The sequence below is a fragment of the Chrysemys picta genome, chromosome 1, assembly GCF_011386835.1.
Source record: "Chrysemys picta bellii isolate R12L10 chromosome 1, ASM1138683v2, whole genome shotgun sequence".
Lineage (NCBI taxonomy): Eukaryota > Metazoa > Chordata > Testudines > Emydidae > Chrysemys > Chrysemys picta.
Window position 1 is genome coordinate 250362658 of NC_088791.1, and position 14655 is coordinate 250377312.

The 14655-nt window shown below is 40.6% G+C and overlaps 1 protein-coding gene across 1 annotated transcript in view; it reads left to right on the forward strand.

The window, feature by feature from the left end:
* Window positions 1-14655, forward strand: part of NALF1 (NALCN channel auxiliary factor 1) — a 797765-nt gene that overhangs the window by 746745 nt on the left and 36365 nt on the right. The window lies entirely within an intron of this gene.

Sequence of the window (14655 nt, forward strand, 5' to 3'; positions counted from 1 at the left end):
TACTGACTATGTATTTTCAACATAAAAAAAAAAGCATCCAGGATTTAGTAGAAATCCTGTGTGTTGGTTTAGTTTTTATTTACTTATAAAGTGAACTTTATTGTTCATAAAAGTAATCAGATTGATAGCAGTGGCAGATTCTAAGCGGCTGTGTGCATGTCCAGCAGCAGAAATGTAGGTTGGGTAGGGGTTGTTGTCTCCAGGAGTGATTGTAAGGCAAATAAAAATTATAATAATGAGGAATAAAAATAAAGCAAAATAGGAAAGTTTTTAAAAAAGAAACAGAGGGTTTGAATCTGAAGCAGCACTAGTGGGGAATTGATTTAATATAAATAAGAGGTAAAAATTAGGAAGGAGGGAGCTGTTGAATTTCTTAGCCACTCGTTAGCATTCATGAGAGCTGATTATAAGGAATTATCATGTCACAGTTAGTTCGCAGCCTAGACGAAGGGATTCTGAATGTCAGTCAGCGTAACTGTAATCACCTGAAATAGAGATGTTCCAGACTAGTTTCCAAGATTAACCAAGTTTGAAGGAATTTAGAACTTTAAAAGCAAAAGAGCACAGGGGCTTAATGTATTATTTTTCTGCTTTGCTTATATCTAGAGAGAGGAGTTTCTTAAGAAGACACACCAGCTTGCCATTGTAAAGATTGTTATTAGTAAGGGTGAGACTCTGACACTGAAGGAGAACAGCTGATCTTAGAAAAAAGGAACTTGGCTCTCTGCTCTGTTTTTTTTCCTTCCCCTCACAGAGCACAATATGCTGCTCTTCACAGAGCAGGTTGACAGACTATTGCTGTGCTGAAGCTCTCTTTCCATGCTGGCTTTGATGTTCATAAAGATGGCATCCTCATCAAAAAAAAACCCACAAAAATATGTGCCAACACAAGGAGAAGTACTTTGTAAAAAGATAATTAACTAGGTCGCAGATTGGCAAAGAATGATCTGTGGTTATCATTTTCTTGTACAGCATTTAAAAAGTCGGCTACATTTTAATGCAACCAAAAGAAGCAGAGCTCCCTTAGCAAACAAAGATGATCACAAAAGTACATCTATGCTTCCACTGTAACAGCTTACTCAAAACTTTAGCTGCATGGAAGTCTAAGTAGCAGAGGCTGGAGATCAAAATTAATCTCTGTCCTAATTTTAACGAAATAAAACTACTCTTAAAGGAGCCACTAATACCTCAGATAAAGCATTTTAGTATTAAACAACGTTGATTTCATTTGATACGTTTTTCTGCATTTCTGTTTCCTTGTTCTTTGTTACTAAGAATTTGCACAAAACACACAATCTTTATTTCTAAAGAGATGGATCCACTCCTGCTGCTCATGGTCCACCTGAAATTTTAGCATACATTTGTACTACAAAAAAAAAAAAAATAACCCCCAGCAGCAAGTCTCAGAGCCCATGTCAATTGATTCAGGCTTGGGGGGCTTGTGCTACAGGGCTAAAAATAGCAGTGTAGACATTCATTGGAGCCCAGGCTTTGAGACCGTCACCCCTTGCCTGGGCTGCAGTGTAGACATATCCTCAGAATCAGATTTATTATCAGTTAGACTAGACTGTCACATCCCTTATTCAGTCATGCAGGCAAGTAAAGGGAACTAGTGCCTGCCTTAGGCCTGCTGTACACTAAAACTTGGGTTGACTTATGGCTTGTCTCCACTTACTGGTGGATCAATGCTGTGGCAATCGATCCACCGGGGTCAATTTAGCGAGTCTAGTGAAGACCTGCTAAATTGACTGCAGATTGCTCTCCCGTCGACTCCAGTACTCCACCGGAATGAGAAGAGTAAGGGGAGTCGACAGGAAAGCATCTCCCGTCAACATAGCATAATGTGATTTGTGTCCATTTATTATGCCATCATGTGCCAGCAATGCCCCTCTGCCATGTACATTGGCCAAACTGGACAGTCACTACGCAAAAGAGTAAATGGACACAAATCAGATGTCAAGAATTATAACATTCAAAAACCAGTCAGAGAACACTTCAACCTCCCTGGTCACTTAATTACAGACCTAAATGTCACAATTATTAAACAACAACAACAACAACAACAAAAAACAGACTTCAAGGAGAAACTGCAGAACTGGAATTAATTTGCAAAATGGACACCATTAAATTAGGCTTGAATAAAGACTGGGAGTGGATGAGTCATTACACAAACTAAAAACTATTTACCCATGCTAATTTTCCCCCTACTGTTACTCACACCTTCTTGTCAGTGGTTTGAAATGGGCCATCCTGATTATCACTACAAAAGTTTTTTTTCTCCTGCTGTTAATAGCCCACCTTAATCAATTAGTCTCATTAAAGTTGGTATGGCAACACCCATTTTTTCATGTTCGCTGTATATATACACCGACTGTATTTTCCACTGCATGCATCCGATGAAGTGGGCTTTAGCCCGCAAAAGCTTATGCTCAAATAAATTTGTTAGTCTCTGAAGTGCCACAAGGACTCCTCGTTCTTTTTGCTGATACAGACTAACACGGCTGCTACTCTGAAACGTATCCCCCACTGTAGATGCAGCTAGGCCAACAGAAGGATTCTTCTATAGACTTAGTTGTCACCTGTTGGAAAGGTAGCTTTACTACAGCAATGGAAACCCCCTTTCCATCAATGTGGGAAATGTCTACACTACAGCAGCACAGCTGCAGTGCCATAGCTGTGCCTCTGTATCTCCTTAATGTAGACATACTCTTACTCCCCTGCTCAGCTTGTGACATTGGCTTCAGGGATTATTCTCCCATTACTAACACCAGTGAGAAAAATGGGTGGAGGGGCGGAGTAGGAAGAGCCCAGATTGGGTACCCAGGGGGAAGAAAACTGCTTCATGAAAAAGGGTTAAGGAAACATAGTTGCAAAATTCTATTTAAAAATGCACCCATTATTATACAGAGGATAAATCATATTTTATAATAAATTAGCTGACCACAGTGAACCCTAGACTCCTTTTAGCTAATACATTTTAAAACATGACCTGTTTTCCTCATCTAGAGCTACCGTTAAGGTTTGTCTATGCTGGGAAAATGAGTGGTGGTAAAAAAAAAAAAAGGTGTTAATGAACACATTTTCAAACACCACTTAGCACCTAGTGTAGACAGGATTTACCCTAGGCGGTGATAGGCCACAGTTCAGCAGATCACTTAACTATAAGCACAAGAATAATCCTATTCGTGTCCTTCTGAAATCAACAGGATCTATAAGTGTGTGCTTAAAATTAAGCATGTATTTACATGCTTTACTGAATTGGGGCCTTACATAGCAAGATTGTAAGGGTGATTACTGAACACTACAAAAAATGTCCCAGACCTTGTTGAGGAAAGGGGGAGCTGGGGAGGTTGAACCTTTCTGCAGGAAGGGATTAGCTAAAGAGGGTCTCTCTACTAGAGGATTCCCCTGAAAGTTTGATTAGTTTAACTCAAATCTCCAAGCAAACAGGCCAGGGTTGCTTCACTTCCAAACTATATAAACAAAATTGCAGAATTTAGTTTATCCCTTCATAAAACAAGACCTGCAAGACTTGCATAGATTTAGTTCTGGCCCATAATTCCTGTACAACTAATAGAAACAAACAAACAATGTACACCTGACTTCAGTGCCCATTTGCACCAGCTGAGGACCTGGCCCTCTGTTTTCTAGTACAAAACAGAGCATCTGGCATTACATTAGCTGATTTATTTTTCTTTAGTACAGGATTGTTAACTAGTGTACATATCTATTATTTTCTTCTTGTTTCAGTTAATAGTCTAGCTTTCCACATATCTTATCCTTATTTGTGTTATGGAAGAATAATATATAGCCAGGCTGCCCGTAGCAAATCAAGTTCTCTCTTTCGCTCTCTTTCTCCTGTTCTGTTTATCCTTCCCCTGACCTCTGTATAGTTGCGTATTATTAGATACTTGAGTTCCTTGGAGCAGGTACTGTCCTCCTTAAGTGATTCGGAAGCACTTAGTATACAGCTGATGCCACCACAAATAAAAAGTAATAATAATTACTTCCATCTTCTTTACCTCTTATGTGGGCAGTACTGTATGGTGATAAACTTATTTCCTGTCTTAGTTCCTTTTAATGGGAAAGGAAATTAAAATAAAAAGGAGTGAGCTGATGATGCGAGCAGCACACATTTTCTGCATTTTTAGAGAAATGAAATGCTGCTGTATTTAGTGTTAGTTATTACTTACTGTAAACATTGCATTGGACATGTGCATTCATGTGAGGAACATTCCTAAATAGGTTTGTTCATCCCTGCATTATGAAACAGTTTATCAATTTTCCTATAGTACTCTCTATAAAAGTACGATTTTTTTCTTCCCTTGTTTATACATCAATTTAGATTTTACTTTTACTTCTAGTTCAGCAACAGTTCAGTAGAAAACCAAACTTTGTCTTACCTTCAGTGGACATGGAGACCAATTGATATGTGGGACTGTGTCATAAGCCTTACCAGAATCAAGATATATATCTACTGCTTCCCTGCCCCCTCTACCCAGTAGGTCAGTAACCCAATCAGAGAATGAAGTTAGGTTGGTTTGGCATGATTTGTTCTTGACAAATCCATGCTGGCTATTCCTTATTACTCTATTATCCTCTAGGTGCTTACAAAACAGTTGTTTAATAATTTGTTCCAGTATCTTTCAGGTATTGAAGTTAGACTGACCGGTTCCTCAACTCCATATGTTGGGCCACTTCTATGAGCAATATACTGCCATACAAGATTTGTCCTCACATGCTCTAATTTCACCCAGAAAGATAGCGGTTTGCTTGTTCACAAGCAGATTGGCCACTGTGTAAGGATCATGTGTGGGGAAAAAAAGAAATTCTATGGCTGAGTAATAAAAGAAGGAAAATGACAAGAGAGGTATAGCTTTGGAAAAATTACTGCACGCAGTCTCATGGTGTCAGTGTTAATTACAGTTAGAGCAGGTCCAAAATTTTCCACATGAAAAATGTCTCCCCCCCGGCACCAAAATCAGAACTTTTCACATGTTCTGTCTTGTCCGTGTCTTAGTGATGTCTGCTCTCCCAGTTTTTGTTTGCTTTTGTTGTGTGCATTCTTTTGGTTTTTTTAAATATCTAATAATATTAAGTTTCTTTCATATCAGTCCCACACTTTATGTACTGTAACTGCTATAGCTCACTTTAGCCTCCATCTTGCAAGCTGAATCACACAAAACCAGACCCATCAAGTCAGTCAGGCTCCAAATGGGCACGTGTAGGGGGTGGAGGGGTCTGGTCACACATTTCTTCCTTACTGAATTGGGATCTAGATTGCATATTGCTTATAGTTATATATTTGAAAGCAAGAAATAGTCTACTAAAGGTTCCCCATCATATTATAAACCATAAATACAACCTTAAACACTATAGATTAGTCCACTTGGCTGGCAATCTTACAGCAATTAACATTGATGGGTTTAGAACTATTCCTGGACTCGTGTTGAAATATTGAAAGAACAGAGAATTCAGAGCAAAGATCTTTTCTGGCTGGAGTGAAAATCCTAGACCCACTGAAGACAATGGGAGTTCATCCTCCCTCTTTATGTATGCCACAATATAAAGCATCTTTCTATGCTAGATGTTTTTGGTCCTGATCCTACTTTAGTGGGATCAGAACTGGACCACTGGCTTCCTGAGTCATTCAATAATTAGGGCCCTTTGATGTGCCTTAAACTGAACATTCAAACTCTCTAGTTGCTTTTGCAAATCTTGAGTATGGAACTTAGCTATAGGCACACATTTAAAAAATATTGACCCATGTCTCTAATGGAAATCTAATGAAGGATTAGTTTTAAAATGCTAATAAAATTGAAAGAGACTTGTAAGTGACATCAGATGATCAGATTGCAGATGATTTTAGTGCTTACAATTCTTAAATCCTTTCCCCCCTCCAAGATTTGAACATGCTTTCTTAGATGACTGCTTGCAGCAGATAGCAGGTAGTACTGTAATTGGATTACTGTAGTGTGGTGTAGGAAATTGCTCAGGGTGGCTTTGTTTTCATTGGGGCTGGGTTTTAGAGCAAGGAGATCAAGTATAATGTACCAATGATGTTTATTTCACTTTAGTTATTATATAAACCAATTGCATTACTCCTTGGTATCCTGTTTTCAGACTGTGCATACAAAGTTTAAATATCATCTTGTTTGCTCCCAGGTACCATTGTTCTTTCCCTGAGAAAATAAATGTATATTTTAATATGTGCTCATTGTTTAAATGTAGCAGTATTCAGCATTGCACTGGAGTTCTGTATCCAGCCATTTTTAAGTCAAAAGGTCTGTTATGCACCTAAGCATAGGTAGATTTTATTACCTCTTAAAAAAAAAAAAAGTCCTGGTCGCTGGCAATGGGTACACCTCAAAACTTTGAAGTTTCTGTTTGGTTAAGATATAAATCTAAAAGTCTGAGTTTGACCAAGAAATCTGAACCTAACAATCTGTGGTCTGCAAAATTAGTGTGTGCTCCGATTCTCTTCAAAGTCAGTGGGATTTAGATTGGGTCCATAGGTTGAAAATCTTGTGAGAACGGGTTATTTCATGCAGTTTTATTACTTTTTACTTCTTCACTCCAGACAACTTTACAAAAGGCTTTTATGATATTTCTATTCTTCCACCTCCTTTCTCAATCAGAACCAGAAAGTGGCAGAGGAAAGAGGAACATAAAAAAGATTACTTTTTTAAGTTGTCCAAACTTTTTGGAAGTTCCAAAAATGTCCAGATTGAATTTTTGGTGAAAGTTTGGGTCACTTGGATGTGGTGTTTTTTTTTTTTTAAATGTGAACCAGTATGGATATCCTTACTGGAAATGAATGACTTCCTGGCCTACCCTCGTTCCATTAGGATACTGGTTTGAAATTGGTGCAGGAGAGTTGGAGTCAAGTTTATGCTAGAAAAATCACTTGGTTTTAGAGGAGAAGGAAACCTCTGGAAGTTAGTGCAGCAGATGGAGGAAACGCCTAAAACCTCTCACCTAGTCCACAAACCATCACTAAAACACATATTTAACTTTAAGCATATGAAATGAGTAGTCCCAAATGAATTCATTGTGCTTACGTTTTTTGCTAGATCACGGCCAAAGACTTTTCTGTTCATATAAAATCTGAATGAAGCCTCGTATTTGGGCAATGCCTAGTGGGTCGACTTATTGCAGGTCCACAAGCTATACCCATCTTTCTCTAAACTTACGCCATACTGCACATGGGAAGGTGTAGAGAGACTTTATGCAGCAGAGCTTCACAGCATGCAGGAGTTGTGCGTCATTGTTCAATCTGTGCACATCAGCCCCACCCCCTCCAGAACCTCAGCAGTTTTACTGCCTATTAGGCCTTCCATAGCTGTGAAGTGGTGGGAAGATTTGCCACTCACAAAATGTATATACAAAATCCCATATTATAAAAAGATTAAAAGCCAAGCTTCTCTTGATCCCTAATTACAATCTTCTATATTTTGTATGGAAACATAGCTGGAGGCAGTCAGCTGCAGCTAACAAATTATTCAATGTACTCACAATTACCTTAGTCCTTCAGGACAAAATCATATAAGGAAATGAATTTTTGCTAATGTTGCCATGCTTCTATAACAATTGCATGATGTTATTAATTGGGCATTCATTACTCCTTCCCAGCATTTGGAAAGATTGATGTCTAAATGTGTGTGTGTGTGTGTGTGTGTGTGTGTGTGTGTGTGTGTGTGTGTGTGTTTAGTTTTGCTAATGTAGTGCTAAAAAGATTTGCAAGGGGATGGAATATCCCACCTGACAAGCAAACTGTCCATAGAGAGACCACAAACTGTCCATAGAGAGACCATAATTCAAATTAATTGAGAAACCTCCGTCAACAAAACCCAATTAAGCAGTGAAATGTTCTATCTTTGGTTCTGTCAGGAGACAGTCAGATATTAGCCTCACTTTCATAGTATAAATATTGAAAGCTTTGAGCTTGTAAAATTTTTAAACAGGGTCCTGTCTGTAAGGTGCCTGGCAAGCTACTGGTACAATATAAATAATTATAATGACTTAAGAAATGTTTGAAACACTTGTAGCTGGCTCATTGCTAGACTTGACAGTTAGCCATCTAAAAGTTAGCTATAGCAAAAAATATATTCGCTAAAATATAACTACAACTATATTTTAAGGCCCACGTTATAATCACCATTCTTCCACATAGAATCACAGAAATGTAGAGCTTGAGAAGTCAGCATGTCCAGCCCCCTGCGCAGTGACAGGAACAAGTAAACCTAGACTATCCCTGACAGGTGTTTGTCCAATTTGTTTTTAAAAGTTTCCAATGATGGGGACTCCACAACCTCCCTTAACTCCCCTTACAGTTAGAAAGTTTTTCCTAATGGCTAATTTAGATCAGCCTTGCTGCAGATTAAGCATATAACTTCTTGTCCTATCTTAAATGGACCTGTAGAAAAACTGATTATCATCCTCTCTATAGCAACCATTAACATATTGGAAGACTGTTATCAGGTCCCCCAAAAGTCTTCTTTTCTCAAGACTAAACATGTCCATTTTTAAACCTTTCCTCGTATTTCAGGTTTTCTAAGCCCTTTTTGTTGCTCTCCTCCGGACTCTTTCCAATTTGTCCACATCTTTCCTAAATTACGGTGCCCAGACTTAGACACAGTACTGTAACTGGGGCCTCAGTGATGCCGAGTAGAATGGGGCAATTATCTCTTTTGTCTTACATACAAATACTCCTGTTAATACACCCCAGAATCATATTAGCCTTTTTTGCAGCTGCATCACACTGATGACTCATATTCATTTTGTGTCCACTATGAACCCCAGATCTTTTTCAGCAGTACAATCACCTAGATCAGGGATCAGCAACCTTTGGCACGCAGTCCGTCAGGGAAATCCGCTCCAGGCCAAAGGGGGCTGCGGGAAGCGGTGGCCAGCACATCCCTCGGCCCGTGCCGCTCCCCACAGCCCCCATTGGTCTGGAACAGCGAACTGCGGCCAGTGGGAGCTGCGATCGGCCAAACCTGCGGACGCTGCAGGTAAACAAATCGTCCCAGCCCGCCAGCAGATTTCCCTGATGGGCCACGTGCCAAAGGTTGCCAATCCCTGTTTTAGCCCTAAATAAGGTGACCTGAGTGTCTGCTGTTTTCACTTTCATACGTATATGGAAGTATAGCGAATACTGCAGATAATGAGGAAAAGTTATACAGTTAGATAAAACAAAGTAAGAAGGGTTTTAGTGGCAAGCACTGTATGTTATGGCCCTGAGCTTCAAAGGTATTTAGGCTCCTTATTGCCATTGAAGTGGGGAGTTAGGTGCCTAAATGCCTTTGAGGATCCTTGCCCACATTACATCTTCATATTCTCTAGTTAGAGTCAATTTCCCAGTTAACAGTGTAAACCATTTCATAGAGCAACATATTATTATTTGTATTTTAATATAGGTGATGTAACTATCAAAAGGAAAAACAGGGGCTACTTCTGGCTTTCATACTTATATCAGCTAAAGACTTACTACAGGAGTAGACCCATGGCAACCAATGAGGCTGCTCACACAGAAATGCAAGAATAAGCATAGAACAGAATAAAAGAAAATATTTTAATAGAAGAAAATGGTGCCTTACGTCACCTGCCTTGTATTGTTTTTAGTATCCACCCCAACTAGCCTCCAGAGGATCATGAAAATCAGCAGAGGTTTTGCTGAACTGAGGAGTGCAGGATTGGCCCCAATATTTGTTAAGCACTTTGAAGATGAAAAGTGTCATAAATGCAATGTATTATTTAAATGAGTTATTTCATTTGCAAAATGTGTTCAGTAACTCCGAAAATAGGCATGTCTTCAAATGGAGGCTCTGTCAGATGCTTAGCTCCTGTATGACAGCTCCAATAGTGCTTCAGTAATGATGAAAATGATCAAAGGCTTGCTCACTTACTTTTTCCCTTCTCCATATTACCATGCATCCAGACATGCGAACATGTTAGACCACTGTGAAGACAAACAGAAAAGGACAAAGCAAACACCCACTTATGTAAAAAAGAGAAGCTTTTATAGGTCATATCAGAGCTACAGTATCAAAGTAACTAATTTCAAAGAGACCCTGAGAGTTAATGTTTTCAATTGTTTGTTGGTTTGCACAGCACACTACCTTGGTTCTGATCCTGCCCTTCTGAGCATGCAGACGGGCTGCTTCACCAGTGCAGAAACCCATTCAAGTTCATCTGCACGCTCTCAGATGCAGAACTGGGGTCTGTTGCTGATCTTGTCATCTAAAATCTGCGGGGTTTGGTTCTCTTCCGCCCAGCTCTCTGTGTAATCATTAACTTGTGTAAAAAAGGAGTCTGAAGTTGGTGTGAATGCTGCCAAATCAGAACAGTGGAATTTCCTGCACACTTTGCATTGTGGTAGAGAAATACACAAGGGGCAGGGAAATGGAGAAGCAGGCTTCCTGTATTTAACTGCTGAGTAGCTATTTTCTTAACTGAACAGTTATGTAGCTATAATAAAATCAAGGGCCAAATTTGTCCTGGGAGGAACTCCCCAGACTCCAGTGGAATTACATCAGGATCAAATTAGGCCCACTGAAAACACAGGGTGGGAGTAAATTAGAGCCCACTTCTACAAAAACAGCCTTCAGTATACTGGATCTGAAATGAATGTAGATGTCTGCTTCCAATTACAAAAAGATAAAAATGGAATCTACCTGAACTAGTTTGACTTCACGTCAGAGTTCTCTCTTAATTATTCAAAATCTGCTTGTTTACGTGGGCATCTTAATGGGATATTCTCAGTTTAGGAATCCCATTTTAAAAATTATTTAGTTATGGTTACACCTTACAGAAATGATCTTGAGTCTACCGGTCTGATTCCTTGGGTGAAATTATGGCCCCATTTAAATCAATGAGATTTTTCCTTTATCTTCAAATGCTCATTGCTCCCATAGAAGGAGATTAGTGGTATAAAGATCAGAAGGAGTTTCAGATGCATGGGGAGTACATGATCAGACCTTAGGTAGCTAAAACTGAGAAGTGTAGCTATCTCATTTAATTTGTCTCTATTTATACTGTTTGCACTTCCCTCATCTTGCAGACTGAAATTAGATGGGTCTGATTATAGACTATTGCACTTTCTGGTTCTTAAGAGCTGGCACTATGTTTGGGTTGCAAACACTACTAAGGGAATGCTTAAATAAAAACATATTTTTAACTGGAAATTTAAAAATACCCAAAAAGCCTGGAACATTTCTATAAGTTTTGCAAAACTTAAAATAAACCCTAAATTTGGGGCATCAACTACAGGACCTGACAATATTCTCTACTCCTGAAATGGCCTTTTTTGGTTTGAGAATCTACTTGATGAAGACTGTATTCTATATTCACATTAATTCTCTTTCTAGTGTATGGTATAGTTCTTGCTAGTTGCTTGAATTATATAATAGCATTTTAAATCTCATGGCTAAAATTATATTATTACCCTTACACGGGAGCAAAATACAATATGAAAATGATAAAACAAATACATCTTAAATTCTTTCCAAGAAAAACCAAGGATGTGGGGAGGTAACATATGAAAGAAAAAGTTCAAAGATAGCGTAAGAACTAAGAGCTTACTGCTGAGGTATAAGCTTCATAGGCAGAATGTTTTTCATATGCCTGGTTATATTGAATACATTAGCTTTCATGGGATTTCTCACAGGATATTGGGGTGAGATTAATATAAAGAAAACAGAACACTAAAAAACCCAACATGGACTTTCTAAAGTGTCTGGGAGGAGGATGTTTTGTGAACACTGCACTGTACATCGTGGGCTCAGATTGATCTCTTTTGAATAATGAACAGAGTTTCAAATATATAGTCTCTCTCCCTGGACCATACTCCAGTCACTTTGCACTGCTCCTCTGATGCAAAACAGCCCTAAACTTGGCAGCTCAAGCTGCTATGGGATACTACTGCAGCAATTTCTACACAGGTAGCTACCAGCTTAGAAGGTGTGGATGCAGGAAAGGGGCATAGCTAGGGCTGCCCTGTGGCTGGGTAGTCATCCCCAGCTGCTGTCACAGCTCCTTCAGGATGTTCTAGCCTGTCTCAGAGAAACTAGCCCAGCATAGAACAGCCACAGGATTAATGGAACTCAGGGGGCACCTTTGTATGCTTCCTTCTCAGCTGTGCTATGAGCCCTTTGACCAGAGATGATGATCTAGCACAGGGGTCAGCAACCTTTGGCACATGTTCACCAGGGTAAGCCCCCCTGGTGAGCCGGGCCGGTTTGTCTACCTGCCGCATCCGCAGGTTCGGCCAATCGCGACTCCCACTGGCCGCGGTTCGCCATCCCAGGCCGATGGGGGTTGCGGGAAGCCGCAGCCAGCACATCCCTCGGCCTGTGCCGCTTCCCGCAGCCCCCATTGGCCTGGAGCGGCGAACCGTGGCCAGTGGGAGCCGCGATCGGCCAAACCTGTGGATGCGGCAGATAAACAAACCGGCCCGACCCACCAGGGTGCTTACCCTGGCAAGCCGCGTGCCATAGGTCCCTGATCTAGCACTTGGGATCTGACTTTATGGTGCTCTGCCTGAAATATGTAAGTTAGTGATCCCAGAAGAAGTGCACTAGACATTTTGCACAAGTGAACAGAATTAAAGTTTTGTTTTTAATTGGGTCTATGAAAAAAATATGGTGACTAATGCTTTAGAATCTAATTTTATGCTTGGTGGTGCAAACATATCTCCCAGTGAAGTTGGGGCAGCTACATACATATGTGCAGGCCTGGAAAAGGGTTCCACTCCAGGGAATTAGCTCTTGCCCCATCTGCTACCCTATTCCACCAGTTGCTCACGCTATGCCACCCACCCCCCACCATGATTCAGGGTGCTCCCTTTTGTTGACTCAGCCCCCTGGGCATGTCACTATATAGTCCTCTGCTCCCCCCCAACTTCTGAGGTAACAAAGTCCCTCTGGACAAGCTGTCCAAATGTTGTCTCAGGTAGTCTTCTGTTCTAATTCTAGGTCCAGTTACACTTTCCCAGAGACTGGTAAGGGAACCCAGGCCTGCCTACTACTCGAGGTTCCAACTCAGAAACCCTGTGATGAGCAATGTAGGTCTGCTCAGTTTCCAGACCCATTGCAGTTTCCTTGGGCTTCTTCCTACCCCACCTCTCTACCTCCTTAGAGTCTTCTGCTCCCCATGACCACTTCACCCTTCTTGGCAGACTTCCCAGTTCAGGGCAAGAGTCCAGGGCTTACTCTCCTCCTTATCCCTAGCCAACTCTCTTTCCCTCTGGGGAACAACTGCAGAATTCCTCCCTACAGCCCCTTCCTGCTCTCACCTCTTGGCTTTATAATGCTAGCCCAGCTCCTCCCCCAGCTGGGCTTCATCTGCTATTAGGTCCTATCTATGCCTGGTTTCCTTCCAGGTGCAGCATCTAAGATTAATGGCCCCTTCTGTCCCACATTAACCCAGTCAGGGCTTGTGGGGGGTGGATACCCTATCACAAGTCCCTTATGAAGAAACTGTATCAAAATATAAAATAGCATAACTCCAGGAGTCATGTTGGCTGGTAATGGAGGGAGGGATAGCTCAGTGGTTTAAGCATTGGCCTCCTAAACCCAGGGTTGTGAGTTCAATCTTTGAGGGGGCCACTTGGGGATCTGTGGCAAAATCAGTACTTGGTCCTGCTAGTGAAGGCAGGGGGCTAGACTTGATGACCTTTCAAGGTCCCTTCTAGTTCTAGGAGATGGGGATATCTCCATAAATTATTAGTGTAGTTTAGTGCAGTGGCCCCTCAAGCCTTGTTCACTGGTCTCAGTTTGAGTGAGGATAAAAAATTAAGGTTAGTCTAAGTTCTCAGGACAGTTTACAGTACAACTGACAAATTCTGGTTAGAAGATGTTTGTGACCATGGCTAAAATAAAAGCATTTTAAATCAGTCAAGTAACACAACTTGCAGCTTGCATAGTATGTAAACTATCCCAGGCTCTTGCCATTATTGTGAGTCTTTCCCCTTCTGAGTAATTTTCATGTTGTGAAGGGTTTGACTTGTCTTGAGTCTCCGTCAGCTTATTTACTGAATTTCCAGTCATTTGCTTGGATTTAAACAGAGAATTCTTAAGTCTGAGTGAGCAAGCTGAAAATTCAGTACAAGTTGAAAAACTCTTCTGATAAGGAGTGACAGTTCCAAAAGAAACAAGAATCTCAAAGCACTAGAAACCAGACACCATCCTTAACATATACATTTATATAGCCCTTGACAACTCCACTTACCTACTTGCAGTTTTTAAATCATAGATAGCTGTGGCAAAGCTGTTCTTATACACACCACAAAAGCTCTGCCTCAAGAGGGCATGGAGCCTCTCTCCTGTGGAACTTAGGAGCTCTGCAGAAAGAAGAGAGGGGAACCTTAATTTGAGCTCCTCCACGAGGAAGTGGAGGAGATGAGGAAGGAGCCAACCTGGCTTTCTCCCTTAGAATCGTGCATGCATTGGTGGTGACTAGCTTAAGTCTGCTGGGTTGATTTATATAGAGCACAGTCACTTGACAAAGGTGATGGAGCCCAGGGTTAAATATGAGATCTTAGAAAATATTTTACAATCCTGTCAGAGATCAAGATTCATGAATTCAAATGTAATTGTATAACAGAAGGTGAAACTTTAAAAGATACCATAGATGGAAGCTTATGGAAGAAGTGAT